General features: G+C 35.7%; 1 protein-coding gene across 2 annotated transcripts in view; it reads right to left on the bottom strand.

Moving 5' to 3' along the window:
- The window catches only part of CTNNA3 (catenin alpha 3), a 1,765,907-nt gene that overhangs the window by 515,795 nt on the left and 1,228,658 nt on the right, over nt 1-21,454 (bottom strand). The window lies entirely within an intron of this gene.

The following is a 21,454-nucleotide window of genomic DNA, read 5'->3' as shown; positions in this document are numbered from 1 at the left end:
TGCAGATATCGCTTTGCTTTTTTCCATATCAATCTAGCCACTGAACTGCTGTTGTATTTTGAGAAAGATGAATTTTTTTTTTTTTTGAGATGGAGTTTCGCTCCACCACACCTGGTTAATTTTTGTATTTTTAGTAGAGACGGGGTTTTGCCATGTTGGCCAGGCTGGTCTTGAACTCCTGACCTCAAATGATCCACCCGCCTCGGCCTACCAAAGTACTGGAATTACAGGCATGAGCCACCACTCCCAGCCAAATTTCATTTTTAAAAAGAAGTTTGTTATGCCAAGAATAGCTCAGGAGGTAAGGGGGCAGCTTTAACCCCTTCAATCCATTAATCAACCACCACTACACCTGGTGGTGGTTTTACAGCCACCCCCTGTCCAACTCCAATTCTCATCTTCTCCTATATAGAAAATCTAGGGCTACCAGGCTATATATATATATATATATATATATATATATATATATATATATATACATATTCGTTAAGAATGATAATTCTACTTGGTCATGATGTTTAAAAGTTTTAAAAACTTTAAAATATGCTGTCAGATAAGATTTGCTTTGTTTTTCATGATTTCATATTACATATGTGTTTATATGTGAAGCCGACCTATAATTTTTTTTTCTTCTCCTGACTGCTATGGATGTTAAAATTATACTGACAAATTTAATCATGTTCTTTATATCGTATTTAGTCTTAAAATAATTTGTAAAATATGGGAATAATCTGTTTCTTGAATGTTTGGTAGAATTTGACAGAGCAGGAGCATCACTGTCTTGGACAAGCACTGTCATTTTAAAGTTCCCCTTGATCAAAAACCACCTAAATCCAAAGGGCATCAGCCTAATGGCTAAGGTCAGTATGACCGTAAACCACAAATGACATCTCGAACCAGAAACATTCCAACCCTAAGATAAATCCCTCCCAAACCAGAGACATGCTGGCCCCGAGGTAACCTCCTCTCTGCCTGGAGAGATGTTTAGCCCCAAGGTAACTTGCCCTCTGACCAGAGACATTACAACCCCACAATAAACTTCTCCCCAACACAAAAACATTCCAAGCCTGTGATAAGCCCTCTTGCCCTAAACACTTAAATACTCTCAGTCTGTAAGAGAGAATGCTCCTCACTGAAATCTGCCAGAAGCCCCTCTCAGGTTTATTCTAAAAAATAAACTGTCTTTGGCTGTTGAGCTGGTTTTTGTGTTTCTTTCCTCTTTCTTTAACTCTTACAGAATTTGCTTGGGAAAAACGTCCAGGTCCGGTGTCTTTGGCCAGGGCCAAAGGTGGAAGAGTTAATGTTGTTATTACTACTAGTTCAATTTATTGACCACTTGGCAACTTACTCAGGTTTTCTACTTTACTTGTCTATTTTATTAAGTATATTTATTTAAAAATATTTTATTTCATGAAAATTGTCCATTTCATCTAAATTTTCTGGTTTATTGAAGCTGCATTCCTAAGGTTTTTCACAGTATTCTCAAATTCTATTTATGCACTACTCTATTTACAGTATGAGTTCTCCTTCACAGTTAAATATTCCCTGTATTAAAAAAAATATATTCAGTCCTGCAAGGGCTTTGTTTATTTTACTAAATTTTCAAAGAATCAGCTTTAAGTACTCCATATATTTTTGTTTATTTTACATTAATTTCTTCACAACTTTTTATTTTTATTTCCTTCTACTTTTTCCAGATTAACTCTGCTGTTCTTTCCACAGTTTTCAGAGATAAATGCCTAAATAATTGTGTCCCTTTTTCTTAGTTTTAAATTAAAAAGTTTAATACTATAATTTCCACAGTCATTGCAGATTTAGACGCATTCAGATGCATTCCACAGGTTATGAAATGAATTCTCATTGTCTTGCAATATATTTCTAATTTTTCAATATTAGTTTTTCTTTTATGTATTAGATATTTATAAATAAATTTGTTTCCACACATAATTTTCCATATTTTTATCGCTGATATCTAATTTAACTGTATTGTGTTGAGATAACGTAGTTTATAGCGACCTCACTTTTCAAAACTTGAAGAGACTTTCTTCCTTTGTTACATAATATGTAGTCAACTTGCATAACACTCTGTGTGTGTGAAGAGAAGATATAGTCTCTGTTTGCTACAGGGGTATTAATTAAGACTTTGAGATGACTTGTTCAAATCTTATATATCCTTTTTAAAATTTTTATCTCTTTGAGCTTTCAATTTCTGATAGCATTGTATTCAAATATTCTATCATGAGGCTGAGGCAGGAGGATCACTTAAATCCAGGAGTTCAAGACCAGCCTGTGCAACATAGCAAGACCCATCTCTATAAAAAATTAAAAATTAAAACTCATTTTTCCATCATGAGTTTGAACTTATCTATTTCTCCCTATGATTTGGTTGGTTCTGCTTTGTTCTGAAGCTATCTACAAATTATTGTGAATTATATTCTGTGTGGATTGTTCTTTTTATGAAAATATATTGTTATTTAAAAAAATCCTCTATAGATGTTTTCGCCTTAAATTCTTTCTTCTGAAATTAATATTTTGACACAAGTTTTAGTATTTGCATAGTATATCTATATTTAATTTTTCTGTCTTTTTAAAAGATATTTTCCTATAAGATTAGCAGTTAGTTTTTTTAATCTAGTATAATACGTTTAATATTTTATTAGAAAACTAATAAATTTACAATGAGTATGATTATTGAAAATATTTGAACTGATCTCTATGACCTTGTTTTAGTGTTCTGTTTAGAATTCCTTCTTTACTGTTTTTTAGGGGAGGATCTTATTTCTTGCTTTCTTTGATTTTCATGTGCTCTCTTTTTTCCTTTTATTAATTGTATATCTTTGAAATGTATTTCTAGTCTTCTGTTTATTCTTACACTTTTAATGTACACAGTAAACTGTACACACACTCAGATACGCATAATTTCTGACAGAGATTAAATTTTAGTATGTCCTGCCTACCAACTAAATAAGACAAGAACCTTAGCATATGTATAGTACTAGTGGAACCTTCCTCTTCCTTCTCCCAAGCTCTTTTTTCTAGATTTTTAGTTTTACCTGTATATACATTTGTAGTTTTAATGTGCTACATTCTTCATATACATATATGAACACACACACACACATATACACACACATATATATTCACACACATGCTTTTTATCAAAGTTTAATGTATACAATGTTCATAAAGTATACATCTCACAGCTGTACTGCTCTATAAATTTTCACAAACCAACCACACATATTGAACCAGGACTGAGATTAAGAACACAGAACATTACCAGCTCCCCAGAAGCTCCTTTCGTTCCCCATCCAGACCCACTGCTCTTTTTCCAAGGATGACCATATCCTGACTTCTACCAGCATAAAATTGGTTTTTATCTTTTTGTACTTTATATCAGTTAATCATCTACAATGCATTTTTTGTATTTTTTATTCAACCCATTATGTTTGTGAGAATAATTTGTATCATGACTGATGTTTCATTCATTTTCATTGTTTGGTAATATTCCACTGTGTAAATGCAAGGCAGTTTATTTATTAATTCAACTGTTGATGAATATTTACTACTTAGAGCTATTATGGTCATTTCCATATTTGTTCTTTTTCCAACTTTTGGCTAGTACTTGTCTTTTGGTGAACATATATGCTTTCTATTGGGTGTATACTTGGAATGACTGTGTCATAGGTTACTCGGGTATTGTTTTAATTATACTGTTAAGGTATTGTCCAATTTAACTTGTTTTTAAAAAATAAAACTGCAGATATATTTAAAGGTAGAAGTGAAGTATATTACCGATACACTTTCAAAAGCTATTGATTACCGTGCTTTCTTTTTTAATTTACTCTTCTTGCTGAAGAAATACTTTGTATTTGTGGATTGTAAACTCCTTGTTTTTTGAATATTTGAAAATGTCTCTGTTTTGCTTTCACTCTTAAAGGATAGTTTAGCTACAAGTACATTTCTAGGCTGGCAGTGATTTTCACATAAAACTTATAAGCTGTTATTCCTTTAATTGCTTTGTTCTTAAGAAGCCAAAAGCCAATCTTTTTTTTTTTTCCTATGCAAGCAATCTGTTTTTCTTTCTAGTACCTTTTAAATTGCCTCTTACCATTAACTTCTTTGCTTATTCCATGATATAACCAGTTAAGGATTGTGTTTATCGATCGTGTTTGGCCTTCAATGTGGTCTTTCGATTTGAAAGATCATCCCACTCTTCAATTCTACAAAATTTTCAGCCATATTTCCTCTGTCTTTAAAAAAACGCTTATTCTTTGTGGGATTCCTTTGATACATGTTATAATTTCTCAATTTCTTCCCCAAATATTTTATTTTTTCATGTATATTTTAAATCTGTTTTCTCTCTTTGTGCTATATATTTCATAAATTCCTCATTTATATCATTCAAGTAACTAATACTCTGATATTTCACTTAAATTTACTTTGTCTATTAATTTCTTTAAATTTTAGCTTTTTAGTGTCATTCTCTCAAAGGCCCTTTTGTCAGTATATACTTTTGTTGATGTTGTTTGCTTTTCTATCCAGGACTGCCAGTTTTAAAAATTGTAACTCTAGCCTTTAGTTGCATACAGTGTGCTTTGCTCCAATATCCCTCCATAACTGAGAAAATTCTGAATCATGGAGGTAAAAACAAGCAACAACTCCACATTGGAGCCCAGGATACCTTTGGTTCTAATTTCTTCTCACTGCTATGTGTTTCTTGATTTTTATCCTTGCTACTTATATTCTTTTAAACTTTTCTTTTGTATTTCTATATGAACTCACAGTACTATCTTGGCTTATATTCTGTTAGTTGTATTTGTATTTTGTACTAGCCTTCCCCTAAGCTTCCTTATGGTTGGAACTGTCTTAACATTTATATTGTCAGTATCTGGGCACTTCAAACTATACAGTAGGCACTCAAGAAAGACCCGTGATTAGACAAATGAATTTTTGCAATGTGTATAATGTGTTTATCTAACTAGAGGAAATGTACCCAGTTTTTTATTGGTAACATGGACATTTGAAGGCATTTACCATATTTTTACTATTGTAAACAGAGGTGGAACAACAATAAGCCATTTCAGCATATGAGTAATATGTGCACTGTGACATAAATCCTTTACAGACAAGCAAATCCTGAGAGATTTTGTCAACACCACACCTGCCCTACAAGAACTCCAGAAGGAAGCACTAAACATGGAAAGGAACAACTGGTACCAGCCACTGCAAAAACATGCCAAATTGTAAAGACCATCAATGCTAGGAAGAAACTGCATCAACTAATGAGCAAAATAACCAGCTAACATCATAATAACATGATCAAATTCACACATAACAATATTAATCTTAAATATAAATGGGCTAAATGCTCCAATTAAAAGACACAGACTGGCAAATTGGATAAAGAGTCAAGACCCATCAGTATGCTGTATCAGGAAACCCATCTCACGTGCAGAGACATACATGGGCTCAAAATAAAGGAATGGAGGAAGATCTACCAAGCAAATGGAAAACAAAAAGAGGCAGGGGTTGCAATCCTAGTCTCTGATAAAACAGACTTTAAACCAACAAAGATCAAAAGAGACAAAGAAGGCCATTACATAATGGTAAAGGGATCAATTCAACAAGAAGAGCTAACTATCCCAAATATATCTGCACCCAATACAGGAGCACCCAGATTCATAAAGCAAGTCCTTAGAGATGTACAAAGAGACTTAGACTCCCACACAATAATAACGGGAGACTTTAACATCCCACCGTCAACATTAGACAGATCAACAAGACAGAAAGTTAGCAAGGATATCCAGGAACTGAACTCAGCTCTGCACCAAGTGGACCTAATAGACATCTACAGAACTCTCCACCCCAAATCAACAGAATATACATTCTTTTCAGCACCATACCACATCTATTCCAAAATTGACCACATAGTTGGAAGTAAAGCACTCCTCCGCAAATGTAAAAGAACAGAAATTATAACAAACTGTCTCTCAGACCACAGTGCAATCAAACTAGAACTCAGGATTAAGAAACTCAGTCAAAACCGCTCAACTACATGGAAACTGAACAACCTGTTTCTGAATGACTACTGGGTACATAACGAAATGAAGGCAGAAATAAAGATGTTCTTTGAAACCAACGAGAACAAAGACACAACATACTAGAATCTCTGGGACATATTTAAAGCAGCGTGTAGAGGGAAATTTATAGCACTAAATGCCCACAAGAGAAAGCAGGAAAGATCTAAAATTGACACCCTAACATCACAATTAAAAGAACTAGAGAAGCAAGAGCAAACACATTCAAAAGCTAGCAGAAGGCAAGAAATAACTAAGATCAGAGCAGAACTGAAGGAGACAGAGACACAAAAAGTCTTTCAAAAAATCAATGAATCCAGGAGCTGGTTTTTTGAAAAGATCGACAAAATTGATAGACCTCTAGCAAGACTAATAAAGAAAAAAAGAGAGAAGAATCAAATAGACACAATAAAAAATGACAAAGGGGATATCACCACCGATCCCACAGAAATACAAACTACCATCAGAGAATACTATAAACACCTCTATGCAAATAAACTAGAAAATCCAGAAGAAATGGATAAATTCCTTGACACATACACCCTCCCAAGACTAAACCAGGAAGAAGTTGAATCTCTGAATAGACCAATAACAGGCTCTGAAATTGAGGCAATAATTAATAGCTTACCAACCAAAAAAAGTGCAGGACCAGATGGATTCACAGCCGAATTCTGCCAGAGGTACAAAGAGGAGCTGGTACCATTCCTTCTGAAACTATTCCAATCAACAGAAAAAGAGGGAATCCTCCCTAACTCATTTTACGAGGCCAGCATCATCCTGATACCAAAGCCTGGCAGAGACACAACAAAAAAAGAAAATTTTAGACCAATATCCCTGATGAACATCGATGTAAAAATCCTCAATAAAATACTGGCAAACCGAATTCAGCACCTCATCAAAAAGCTTATCCACCATGATCAAGTGAGCTTCATCCCTGGGATGCAAGACTGGTTCAACATACACAAATCAATAAACGTAATCCAGCATATAAACAGAACCAAAGACAAAAACCACGATTATCTCGATAGATGCAGAAAAGGCCTTTGACAAAATTCAACAGCCCTTCATGCTAAAACCTCTCAATAAATTAGGTATTGATGGGACGTATCTCAAAATAATAAGAGCTATCTATGACAAACCCACAACCAATATCACACTGAATGGGCAAAAACTGGAACCATTCCCTTTGAAAACTGGCACAAGACAGGGATGCCCTCTCTCACCACTCCTATTCAACATAGTGTTGGAAGTTCTCGCCAGGGTAATCAGGCAGGAGAAAGAAATAAAGGGTATCCAATTAGGAAAAGAGGAAGTCAAATTGTCCCTGTTTGCAAATGACATGATTGTATATCTAGAAAACCCCATCGTCTCAGCCCAAAATCTCCTTAAGCTGATAAGCAACTTCAGCAAAGTCTCAGGATACAAAATCAGTGTGCAAAAATCACAAGCCTTCTTATACAACAATAACAGACAAACAGCCAAATCATGAGTGAACTCCCATTCACAATTGCTTCAAAGAGAATAAAATACCTAGGAATCCAACTTACAAGGGATGTGAAGGACCTCTTCAAGGAGAACTACAAACCACTGCTCAATGAAATAAAAGAGGATACAAACAAATGGAAGAACATTCCATGCTCATGGATAGGAAGAATCAATATCATGAAAATGGCCATACTGCCCAAGGTAATTTATAGATTCAATGCCATCCCCATCAAGCTACCAATGACTTTCTTCACAGAATTGGAAAAAGCTACTTTAAAGTTCATATGGAACCAAAAAAGAGCCCACATTGCCAAGTCAATCCTAAGCCAAAAGAACAGAGGTGGAGGCATCTCGCTACCTGACTTCAAACTATACTGCAAGGCTACAGTAACCAAAACAGCATGATACTGTTACCAAAACAGATATATAGACCAATGGAACAGAGCAGAATCCTCAGAAATAATACCACACATCTACAACCATCTGATCTTTGACAAAACTGACAAAAACAAGCAATGGGGAAAGGATTCCCTATTTAATAAATGGTGCTGGGAAAACTGGCTAGCCATATGTAGAAAGCTGAAACTGGATCCCTTCCTTACACCTTATATACAAATTAATTCAGGATGGATTAAAGACTTAAATGTCAGACCTAAAACCATAAAAACCCTGGAAGAAAACCTAGGCAATACCATTCAGGACATAGGCATGGGCAAGGACTTCATGTCTAAAACACCAAAAGCAATGGCAACAAAAGCCAAAATTGACAAATGGGATCTAATTAAACTAAAGAGCTTCTGCACAGCAAAAGAAACTACCGTCAGAGTGAACAGGCAACCTACAGAATGGGAGAAAATTTTTGCAATCTACTCATCTGACAAAGGGCTAATATCCAGAATCTACAAAGAACTCAAACAAATGTACAAGAAAAAAAAAAACCCATCAAAAAGTGGGCAAAGGATATGAACAGACATGTCTCAAAATAAGACATTTATGCAGCCTACAGACACATGAAAAAATGCTCATCATCACTGGCTATCAGAGAAATGCAAATCAAAACCACAATGAGACATCATCTCACACCAGTTAGAATGGTGATCATTAAAAAGTCAGGAAACAACAGGTGCTGGAGAGGATGTGGAGAAACAGGAACACTTTTACACTGTTGGTGGGACTGTAAACTAGTTCAACCATTGTGGAAGACAGTGTGGCGATTTCTCAGGGATCCAGAAGTAGAAATACCATTTGGCCCAGCCATCCCATTACTGGATATATACCCATAGGATTATAAAACATGCTGCTATAAAGACACATGTACACATATGTTTATTGCGGCACTATTCACAATAGCAAAGACTTGGAACCAACGCAAATGTCCATCAATGATAGACTGGATTAAGAAAATGTGGCACATATACACCATGGAATACGATGCAGCCATAAAAAATGATGAGTTCATGTCCTTTGTAGGGACATGGATGAAACTGGAAACTATCATTCTTAGCAAATTATCGCAAGGACAAAAAACCAAACACCGCATGTTCTCACTCACAGGTGGGAATTGAACAATGAGAACACTCGAACACAGGAAGGGGAACATCACACACTAGGGCCTATTGTGGGGTGGGGGGAGTGGGGAGGGATAGCTTTAGGAGATACACCTAATGTTAAATGACGAGTTAATGCATGCAGCACACCAACATGGCACATGTATACATATGTAACAAACCTGCACGTTGTGCACATGTACCCTAGAACTTAAAGTATAATATATATATAAGTCATTGTATTAATCTATGAAATATTTTTAAAGAATGTTCAACCTGTTAATATCAAGTTAGAGCAAGGATGTAGAAAAACTAGTACAATATTAAATTATTAAAAATATATCAAAGCAAGGAAAAGTTTGTGTTTTGATCTAGTAACTTCATTTTTTGGAATTCGTAAAATAATTCTGGATATTGAGAAATACTTTATTGAAGCATGGTATTTAATAATAAAAAAGCAAATTTAGAACAATAAAAGGTTAAGAAAAATATAATTTATTCAGTTAATGGTATAGTTTAAAACCTTAAAGGTGATTGTTACAAAACTAAATTGTATCAAAAGCTAACCTACTCATCCAGAAGAAAGCCACAATTAAATTGCAACATGAAACAATACTTTTAGTATACAAATATTATGGCAGTAAAACAGCGATACACATTTTTTAAAATTATTATTATACTTTAAGTTCTGGCATACGCCAGGCACAGTGGCTCACGCCTGTAATCCCAGCACTTTAGGAGGCCAACGCAGGCAGATCATGAGGTCAGGAGATCGAGACCATCCTGGCTAACCCAGTGAAACACCGTCTCTACTAAAAATACAAAAAATTAGCCGGGTGTGGTGGTGGCAGGCGCCTGTAGTTCCAGCTACTTGGGAGGCTTAGGAAGGAGAATGGCATGAACCTGGGAGGTGGAGCTTGCAGTGAGCCGAGGTTGTGCCACTGCACTCCAGCCTGGGCGACAGAGCGAGACCGTCTCACAGAAAAAAAAAAAAAAAAGTTCTGGTATACATGTGCAGAACATGCAAGTTTGTTACATAGGCATACTTGTGACATGGTGATTTGATGCACCCATCAACTCATCATCTACATCAGGTATTTCTCCTAATGCTATTCCCTACCCTTGCCCCCAACCCCTGACAGGGTATGTGATGTTCCCTTCCCTGTGCCCATATGTTTTCATTGTTCAACTCCAATTTATTAGTGAGAACATAGGGTGTTTGGTTTTCTGTTCCTTTGTTAGTTTGCTGAGAATGATGGTTTCCAGCTTCATCCACGTCCCTGCAAAGGACAGCAACTCATCCTTTTTAATGGCTGCATAGTATTCTATGGTGTATATGTGCCACATTTTCTTGAGTCAGTCTATCATTGATGGGCATTTGGGTTGGTTCCAAGTCTTTGCTATTGTGAATAGTACTGCAATAAAAATATGCGTACATGTGTTTTTATAGTAGAATGATTTATAATCCTTTGGGTATATACCCACTAATGGGATTGCTGGGTCAAATGGCATTTCTGGTTTTAGATCCCTGGGGAATCGCCACATTGTCTTCCACAATGGTTGAACTAATTTACATTACCACCAACAGTATAAAAGTATTGCTATTTCTCCACATCCTTTCCAGCACATGTTCTTTCCTGACTTTTTAATGATTGCCATGCTAACAGGCATGAGATGGTATCTCATTGTGGGTTTGATTTGCATTTCTCTAATGACCATTGATAAGCTTTTTTTCATGTTTGTTGGCTGCATAAATGTCTTCTTTTGAGAAATGTCTGTTCATATCCTTCACCCACTTTTTGATGGGGTTGTTTTTCTCTTGTAAATTTGTTTAAGTTCCTTGTAGATTCTGGATATTAGCCCTTTGTCAAATGGATAGATTGCAAAAATTTTCTCCCATTCTGTAGGTTGCCTGTTCACTCTGATGGTAGTTTCTTTGCTGTGCAGAAGCTCTTTAGTTTAATCAGATCCCATTTGTCTATTTTGGCTTTTGTTGCCATTGCTTTGGTGTTTTAGTCATGAAGTCCTTGCCCATGCCTATGTCCTGAATGGTACTGCCTAGGTTTTCTTCTACGGCTTTTATGGTTTTAGGTCTTACCTTTAAGTCTTTAATTCATCTTGAGTTAATTTTTTATAAGGTGTAAGGAAGGAATCCAGTTCAGTTTTCTGCACATGGCTAGCCAGTTTTCCCAACAGCATTTATTAAATAGTGAATCTTTTCCCCATTGCTTGTTTGTGTCAGGTTTGTCAAACATCAGATGGCTGTAGATGTGTGGTGTTATTTCTGAGGATTCTGTTCTGTTCCATTGGTCTATATATCTGTTTTGGTAACAGTATCATGCTGTTTTTGTTACTGTAGCCTTGTAGTATAGTTTGAAGTCAGGTAGCATTATGCCTCCAGCTTTGTTCTTTTTGCTTAGGATTGTCTTGGCTATATGGGCTCTTTTTTGGTTCCATATGAACTTTAAAGTAGTGTTTTCTAATTCTGTGAAAAAAGTCAATTGTAGCTTAATGGGAATAGCATTGAATCTATAAATTACTTTGGGCAGTATGGCCATTTTCACGATATTGATTCTTCCTATCTGTGAGCATGTAATGATTTTCTGTTTGTTTGTGTCCTCTCTGATTTCCTTGAGCAGTGGTTTGTAGTTCTCCTCGAAGAGGTCCTTCACATCCCTTGTTAAGTCGTATTTCTAGGTATTTTATTCTCTTTCTAGCAATTGTGAATAGGAGTTCTCTCATGATTTGGCTCTCTGTTTGTCTATTATAGGTGTATAGAAATGCTTGAGATTTTTGCACATTGATTTTGTATCCTGAGACTTTGCTGAAGTTGCTTATCAGCCTAAGGAGATTTTGGGGCTAAGATGACAGGGTTTTCTAAATATACAATCACGTCATCTGCAAACAGAAACAATTTGACCTCCTCTCCTTCTACTTGAATACCCTTTATTTTTTTTCTCTTGCCTGATTGCCCTGGCCAGAACTTCCAATACTATGTTGAATAGGAGTAGTGAGAGAGGGCATCCTTGCCTGTGCTGGTTTTCAAAGGGAATACTTCCAGCTTTTACCCATTCAGTATGATATTGGCTGTGAGTTTGTCATAAATAGCTCTTATTATTTTGAGATACATTCCATCAATACCTAGTTTATTGAGAGTTTTTAGCATGAAGGGGTGTTGAATTTTATCAAAGGCCTTTTTTGCATCTATTGAGATAATTATGTGTGTTTTTTTTCATTGGTTCTGTTTATGTGATGGATTTCATTTATTGATTTGCTTATGTTGAACCATCCTTGCATCCTGGGGTGAAGCTGACTTGATTGTGGTGGATAAGCTTTTTGATGTGCTGCTGGATTCGGTTTTCCAGTATTTTATTGAGAATTTTCACATTGATGTTCATCAGGGATATTGGCCTGAAATTTTCTTTTTTTGTTGTGTTTCTGCCAGGTTTTGGTATCAGGATGATGCTGGCCTCATAAAATGAGTTAGGGAGGAGTCTCTCTTTTCTATTGTTTGAAATAGTTTCAGAAGGAATGGTACCAGCTCTTCTTTGTACCTCTGATAGAATTTGGCTGTGAATCTGTCTGGTCCTGGGCTTTTTTTTGGTTGGTAAGCTATTAATTACTGCCTCAATTTCAGAACTTCTTATTGGTCTGTTCAGAGATTTGACTTCTCCCTGGTTTAGTCTTGGGAGGGTGTATGTGTCCAGGAATTTATCCATTTCTTCAAGATTTTCTAGTTTATTTACATAGAGGTGTTTATAGTATTCTCTGATGGTAGTTTGTATTTCTATAGTATTCTCTGATGGTAGTTTGTATTTCTGTGGGATCAGTCATGATATCCCCTTTATCACTTTTTATTGTGTCTATTTGATTCTTCTGTCTTTTCTTCTTTATTAGTTCTGCTAGTGGACTATCTGTTTTGTTGATCTTTTCCAAAAACCAGCTCCTGGGTTCATTGATTTTTTGAAAGGTTTTTTGTGTCTCTGTCTCCTTCAGTTCTGCTCTGATCTTAGTTATTTCTTGTCTTCTGTTAGCTTTTGAATTTGTTTGCTATTGCTTCTCTAGTTCTTTTCATTGTGATGTTAGGGCATCAAATTTAGATCTTTCCTGCTTTCTCCTGTGGGCACTTAGTGCTATATATTTCCCTCTAAATACTGCTTTAGCTCTGTCCCAGAGATTCTGGTATGTTGTGTCTTTGTTCTTATTGGTTTCAAAGAACTTATTTATTTCTGCCTTCATTTTGTTATGTACCCAGTAGTCATTCAGGAGCAGGTTGTTCAGTTTCCATGTAGTTGTGCGGTTTTGAGTGAGTTTCTTAATCCTGAGTTCTAATTTGATTGCACTGTGGTCTGAGATACTGGTTTGTTATTATTTCCATTTATTTGCATTTGCTGAGGAGGGTTTTACTTTCAATTATGTGGTCAGTTTTAGAACAAGTATGATTTGGTGCTGAGAAGAATGTATATTCTGTTGATTTGAGGTGGAGAGTTCTGTAGATGTCTATTAGGTCCACTTGGACATGAGCTGAGTTCACGTCCTGAATATCCTTGTTAATTTTCTGTCTTGTTGATCTGTCTAATATGACAGTGGGGTGTAAAAGTCTCCCACTATTATTGCTTTGGAGTCTAAGTCTTTTTGTAGGTCTCTAAGAACTTGCTTTATGAATCTGGATGCTCCTGTATTGTGTGCATATATATTTAAGATATTTAACTCTTCTTGTTGCATTGATCCCTCTACCATTATGTAATGCCCTTCTTTGTCTTTTTTATCTTTGTTGGTTTAAAGTCTGGGTTATCAGAGATTAGGACTGCAACCCCTGCTTTTTTTTTTTTTTTTTTCTTTCTATTTGCTTGGTAAATCTTTCTCAATCCCACTATTTTTAGCCTTTGTGTGTCTTTGCATGTGAGATGAGTCTCCTGAATACAGGACACCTATGGGTCTTGACTCTTTATCCAATTTGTCAGTCTGTGTCTTTTAATTGGGGCATTTAGTCAATTTACACTTAAAGTTATTGTTACGTGTGAATTTGATCCTGTCATTATGATGCTAGCTGGTTATTTTGCCCATTAGTTGATGCAGTTTCTCCACAGTGCCAATGGTCTTTACAATTTGATATGTTTTTGCAGTGGCTGGTACCAGTTTTTCCTTGCCATGTTTAGTGCTTTCTTCAGGAGCTCTTGTTGTAAGGCAGACCTGGTGGTGACAAAATCTCTCAGCATTTGTTTGTCTGTACAGGATTTTATTTCTCCTTCACTTATGAAGCTTAGTTTGGCTGGATAAAAAATTTTGGGTTGAAAATTATTTTCTTTAAGAATGTTGAATATCGGCCCCCACCCTCTTCTGGCTTGTAGGGTTTCTGCCAAGAGATCCGCTGTTAGTCTGATGTGCTTTCCTTTATGGGTAACCCGACCTTTCTCTCTGGCTGCTCTTAACATTTTTTCCTTCATTCCAACCTTGGTGAATCTGACGATTATGTGTCTTGGGGTTGCTCTTCTCAAGGAGTATCTTTGTGGTATTCTCTGTATTTCCTGAATTTGAATGTTGTCCTGCCTTGCTAGGTTGGGGAAGCTCTCCTGGATAATATCCTGAAGCATGTTTTCCAACTTGGTTCCAATCTCCCTGTTACTTTCAGGTACACCAATCAAAAAAGGTTTGGTCTTTTCACATAGTCTCATATTTCTTGGAGGCTTTGTTAATTCCTTTTCATTCTTTTTTCTCCAATCTTGTCTTTATGCTTTATTTCATTAAGTTGATCTTCAATCTCTGATATCCTTTCTTCAACTTGATGAATTTGGCTATTGATACTTGTGTATGCCTCACAAAGTTCTCGTGTTGTGTTTTTCAGCTTCATCAGGTCATTTATGTTCTTCTCTAAACTGCCTATTCCAGTTAGCAGTTCCTAGGGAGACCTAGGGGAACCTTTTATCAAGGTTCTTAGCTTCCTTGAATTTGGTTAGAACATGCTGCTTTTGCTTGGAGGAGTTTGTTATTACCCACCTTCTGAAGGCTACTTCTGTCAATTCATCAAACTCATTCTCTGTCTAATTTTGTTCCCTTGCTGGCGAGGAGTTGTGATCCTTTGGAAGAGAAGAGACGTTCTGGTTTTTGCAATTTTCAGCCTTTTTGAGCTGGTTTTTCCTCATCTTTGTGGATTTATCTACCTTTGGTCTTTGATGTTAGTGATCTTTGGATGGGGTTTTTGCGTGGGTGTCCTTTTTGTTGATGTTGATGCTATTTGCTTTCTGTTTGTTAGTTTTCCTTCTAACAGTCAGGCCCCTCTTCTGCAGGTCTCCTGGAGTTTGCTGGAGGTGCACTCCAGACCGTTTGCCTGCGTATCACCAGTGGAGGCTGCAGAACAGCAAAGAGTGCTGCCTGCTCCTTCCTCTGGAAGCTTCATTCCAGAGGGGCACCCGCCAGATGCCAGCCAGAGCTCTCCTGTATGAAGTGTCTGTTGACCCCTGCTGGGAGGTGTTTCCCAGTCAGGAGGCACCGGGGTCAGGGACCCACTTGAGGAGGAAGTTTGTCCCTTAGCAGAGCTCAAGCGCTGTGCTGGGAGATCCACTGCTCTCTTCAGAGCCAGTAGACAGAAATGTTTAAGTCTGCTGAAGCTGTGCCCACAGCTGCCCCTTCCCCCAGGTGCTCTGTCCCAGTGAGATGAGAGTTTTATTTATAAGCCCCTGACTGTGGCTTCTGCCTTTCTTTCAGAGATGCCTTGCCCAGGGAGAAGGAATCTAGAGAGGCAGTCTGGCTACAGAGGCTTTGCTGCACTTTGGTGGGCCCCACCTAGTTCAAACTTCCAAGTGGCTTTGTTTATACTGTGAGGGAAAAACTGCCTATTCAAGCCTCAGTAATGGTGGATGCCTCTCCCCCAACCAAGCTGGAGCATCCCAGGTCAACTTCAGACTCCTGTGCTGACAGCGAGAATTTCAAGCCAGTGGATCTTAACTTGTTGGCCTCCATGGGGGTGGGATCTGCTGAGCTAGACCACTTGACTCCCTGGCTTCAGCCTCCTTTCCAGGGCAGTGAATGGTTCTGTCTTGCTAGCATTCCAGGTACCACTGAGGTATGAAAAAAAAAACTCTGGCAGCTAGCTCAGTGTCTGCCCAAACAGCTGCCCAGTTTTGTGCTTGAAATCTAGGGCCTTGGTAGTGTAGGCACCCAAGGGAATCTCCTGGTCTGTAGGTTGCAAAGACCATGGGAAAAGCAAAGTATATGGGCCAGAGTGCACCCAAGGCACAGTCCCTCATGGCTTCCCTTGGCTAGGGGAAGGAGTTACCTGACCCCTTGCACTTCCCAGGTGAGGTGATGCCCCACCCTGCTTCGGGTCACCCTCCAGGGGCTGCACCCACTGTGTAACCAGTACCAATGAGATGAGTCAGGTATCTCAGTTGGAAATGCAGAAATCACCCGCCTTCTGCATTGGTCTCCGTGGGAGCTGAAGACTGGAGCTGTTCCTATTCAGCCATCTTCTATTCCTCATGATACACATTTTTAATATAATGGTTGTAATCTAATTATAACTTCATAAGATAAAATACTTATAAAGAAATACTTCATAGAGAAAGTACAATATATCAAATAGTACTATTTGTGTTTGTATAATGAGATTATAAATTGATATTTTCTAATCTTTTTCTTAAAAAAAGGATACTATTTCCATCATCACAACAATGATTCTATGAAGAATACACATTAAAAAAACTGATAGGTTAGCATGATAAAAAATAAAGATTTGAATTGTAATCACAAATTTTGTAGAGGGTAGTTGTTTCCTGAGGATTATGATATAGAGGCTAGCATGTGCATATTTCTGTAGATTTTGGTTTTCAGATTCTCTGACTTGTGATCTCAAGGATTCCTTATGATAAATAAAATAATTAACCAAATGAAAAATGAAGCAAATAAAAATGGTAATAATATAACTTTTTATATAGCATGTATGTTACATATTAGATCTAGCATAATAGACTATTATAGAGCAATATCTGGCAAATAAATCAAAATAGTAATTATATAAATGGTTTAAATTAGGTCTCTGGAGGGAAAACTAAAAATCACAAAATAGATTAATTTTTACCTCAACAATAAAGGAGTTCATGAATATGTTACACTAGGTTATGAAGGACTATTAGATCATATACAAGGGCTGTTTATAAAATGTCAACAAAAAAATCAAATCACAGGTTTTTAGAAGTAGAAGCTGGTCAATACCTCAAAGAAAATCTGTATTACAACTAAAATAAGAATTAATATTCTTCCCATTAAATCACAAAGCCTTTTTATTTCATTCCTATAAAATCAAATGAATGTGTAATTGAATATCACAATCCTTTATAACCTCAGACAAGCTTCTTAATGTCTCAGAACCATACTCTGTTATCAATTTCTCATATTGATAGCATTTATGTTATTGCCAGCTTGGGCTATTAAAACAGTATTCCAATAAATATTATTGTTCACATAGCTTTTGCAATTATATCTCCACTTTAGATATTTGAAGGTGAAATTAATGCGAGCCAAAATGGGCTCAATGTGACTGTCAGGAAAAATGATATCTTTGTAATATAATCAATTTTTCTTTGATTATTAGTACAGTTGAGCATATATATGTCTATTTATGTAAATCAGGGCATTTCTTAATATATTCATTTTCTATTTCAGATTTGCCTACTTTTCTAGTGAAATTTTTTTATTGATTTGTAATATTTTGTATATAAAACCTGAAACACTTTAAACACCATACGTGCTGTATGCATGGTATTTTCTCTATGTCTGCAGCTTATCTTTTCACTTAATGTTTATGTTATCTTGTTCATATCAAGTTTTAAATGCTGACAAAATAAAATCTGTCAAATTTTCCCCAGGGCTTCTAGCTCTTACGATGATTAAAATGACCAATCTCTAGTGACTTTTATAACTATGTACTACCTATCTGACTCCAGATTATATGCTTTTAACCACTTCACTATTCTTGTTTGAAAATATATACAATATTCTTGTTTGAAACCTGAGAATAGGGTTATAGTTAAAAGTATCAAATCTGGAGCCAGATTATGTAGGTTTAAATCCTGGGGCACCCTCATCTGACTAGCTCTATGACATTAAATGAGTTACTCAACTTTCTTGTGTACAATTTTCTTGTTTATGAGTTGAATAAATATAATTAAAGGGCTTAGATTAGGGCCTGGCACAGAATAAGTGCTAAATAAACATTTGTTATTGTTTGTTCCCTCCAAACATGTCTGTTTCTCTAAGTAGATGTTTCTGTATAAATTCCAACAATGTGATTTTTATATCAAGATTTTATTCTATTTTTCTCATTTATTAATAACTATAAGTGAGTTCCTACTATATATTGATCTGGCACCAAGCCAGGCACAAAAAACACAGTAATTAATAAATATTAGGGTTGGGTGCCATGGCTCACACCTGCAGTCTCAACACCTGGGAGGCCAAGGTGGGAGCACTATTTGAGGCCAGGAGTTTGAGACCAGCCTTAGCAACACAGCAAGACCCTGTCTTTACAAAAAATTTAATAATTTTAAAATAATGTTAAAAAATTAACACTAATGGTTGCTTTTCTCATGGTGCTTGCTAATACAAGAAAGAGTAAAATTGTAATGTGACAATTGACAAAAAAGAAAGATAAAAATGTTATGATAGATTGATCTGTTCAAGGCTGGTAAGTTGCTTTCCTGAAGAAATAATGCTTAAATTGAAATATAAAGAATAAATAAAAATTTCTCTGGATAAAAGGGAAAGGAAGGCCATTTATACAAATTTAGCTAGGTAAAATTAATAAAATTATATTTTCAATTTATTTTGAAATTAGTCTTGCAAATAAATATGAAGTAATTTTTAAGCAAGAGTTATAAATATTGCTTTGCTATTCCAAGACTAAATAATTAAGAACTCTTCCAATTCCAGTTATTTGTGTGAATTACATAATGCAAACATTTGTAAAGAACAGATTGCTTTTAGAAAGTCTGATCTTTAATTTTTCTTCGTTTACTCTCTTGCAGACATATCAATTTTATGCTTTCAAAACATTCTCATATTTTTCCAGAATATAAAAACACTGCGTGCAAATGTTCAATATACATATAGTTGGGAATAGATAACATTTGGGTGGATGGCAATCTAATGTATACAAAGAGTAGATTCATGGCTGTGTATTTGCCAACTTAGAGGTAAGTCTAGACTTCTGATTTCTGGAGATCTTTGGTAAAGCAAAATATAAGAGAAAGAGGTTTAGACTTGTTCACTGCTATCTAAAATAGAAACTCTTGCAGAAAAAAATTACATTTACTTCATCCATCCTTTCCATAATTATTCACATTGAAACTACTGGAATAGTAGGTAAAATATTAATAGTACATTGTTTGAAAACCTATACAGTCAACCCTCTTTCTCCTGGGGTTCTGCATCCGTGGTTGCTTCTGTATTGAACATGTACAGACATTTTTCTTGTAACTATTTCCTAAAAAATACACTATAACTATTTACATAGCATTTAGAGTATATTAGTTATTATAAGTAACCCTATAGCAATTTAAAGTATACGGGGAGATATGCATAGGTTATATGCCAATAGTACAATGTTTTATACAAGGAACTTGAGCATCTGTGGACTTTGGCATCTGCAGAAGGTCCTGAAACCAACCCCCCATGGATACGGAGGGATGGCTGTATAATATGGGTTAGGTTTTTTTTCCCCTAAAGTTCTTCCAAAGCTCTTGACCTCAACCTTTTACAATAAAACCTACATAAAATATTCTCGATTAAAATAACTGTAAATGTATTTTGGAGCAGTTCAAATTCCTTGGCATTTTACTTTACAAACCTAAAGGCCGAATTCTATGTTAATAGATTACAACATAAAACAGATTCACTTATATGAAACAAGTAAGTTTTTTCTCATATTGTTTGCACCAAAGAAAGTTGAATTGATGAATAGAAAAAAAATAGCCTTATTCCCCTACTTCCTCAACACAATAAGAATGAAAGACAACTAAAATTAAACTTTAATGACCTTTTGATCTACCCTCATTTAATCTGCTTTTATGTTCCTCAGATTTGGCAGAACCCACAATAATCAGATGAGACTGGCTGAGAGTAAATCCATATATGTCTCTTTCTTTTTGAAAGATTTACTAGTTCACATTTTTAAAAAAGTTAGAATTAGAAATTTTAGTCATTAGAAAGTAATGAAGAAATAATGACACCCACTGGAGTAATTATGTAAAAAAAAATGTAAAAATCCTAGAAAATATATGCCCAATAAAATGAGAATGCTTAAAAAAAAAGAGGAAAAATGCCAAGTAAAATGAGAGATGAGAGATATAAATTAGAAATTAAAGGTGCTGGGGGGACATGCATCTACATTGAGTATTGAATCCACAGATTATGGGAAAAATCACTGAAAATTGCATTATCCATGTTTTAGTGTTTCTTAGTGCTGATTGGAAACCTGCAATGTATGTAAATACCAACCAATAAAGAAACAAGATGGGAGAAGAGTAAGGGAACGAACACGTCAAATACCACAGGCACGGTGCTGGATCCTTTACAGACATTATAATGTGGTCAAAATTATATGAAACAAATTGTCATTTTGTTTTCCAATTGTTTAATTTTTGGCATTTCAACAATTGAAATTAAAAGTGCTTTTTTATAGTTAATTTTAGCTTCATAAATAATGTTAAGTAAAATATTTCAAATGAGTGTCTTTGGAAAGCTTTTTCAATTCCAGGAAAGGCTATGATTTTTTGGCTTCTGTAAATTATAACCTTCAGCAAAAGGTAGTAACTACTGCATTACCAAAGGGCACTCATCCAGAAAATCTGGATTCTGGAGAACACCATCATCTTAGAAAAACCATTTAATGACTCAGAGTCCGGCAATATGTCTTTTAAAATAATACCACATAATAAAGAATATTAATCGGCCATTTTTCTAGCAAGAATACATGCATTTCTTTTGATCTTCTACATGAAAATGCATGTACTGGATTGACAAATGACAGTAAAATACTGAAAATTCTAACTTCAAAATGGGTTTCATTTATCAATAGAACATAATATTGGCTTTTATTTTCAGATTGCCTACTGGGGAATAAAATTAAGTTATCATATTCTCCATCAGAGATCTTAGTCTAAGTTCATAATCTTTTTTTTCTGAGGTAATTGTTTCAATAATTATTTTTTTAAATGACCATCAAAAAGTGAAATCTTCTATCACTCCTAACTTCCATTCTGCAGTTTAGAGAGTAATGAAAGCAGTTAACATCCCCACTTACCCCAGATAATTGTCTAAAAAATGCCAGCCAAACATGTGAAAAGG

Source organism: Pongo pygmaeus, chromosome 8, assembly GCF_028885625.2.
Source record: "Pongo pygmaeus isolate AG05252 chromosome 8, NHGRI_mPonPyg2-v2.0_pri, whole genome shotgun sequence".
In the NCBI taxonomy this organism is placed as follows: Eukaryota; Metazoa; Chordata; class Mammalia; order Primates; family Hominidae; genus Pongo; species Pongo pygmaeus.
This window is presented reverse-complemented; position numbering and strand designations above follow the sequence as displayed.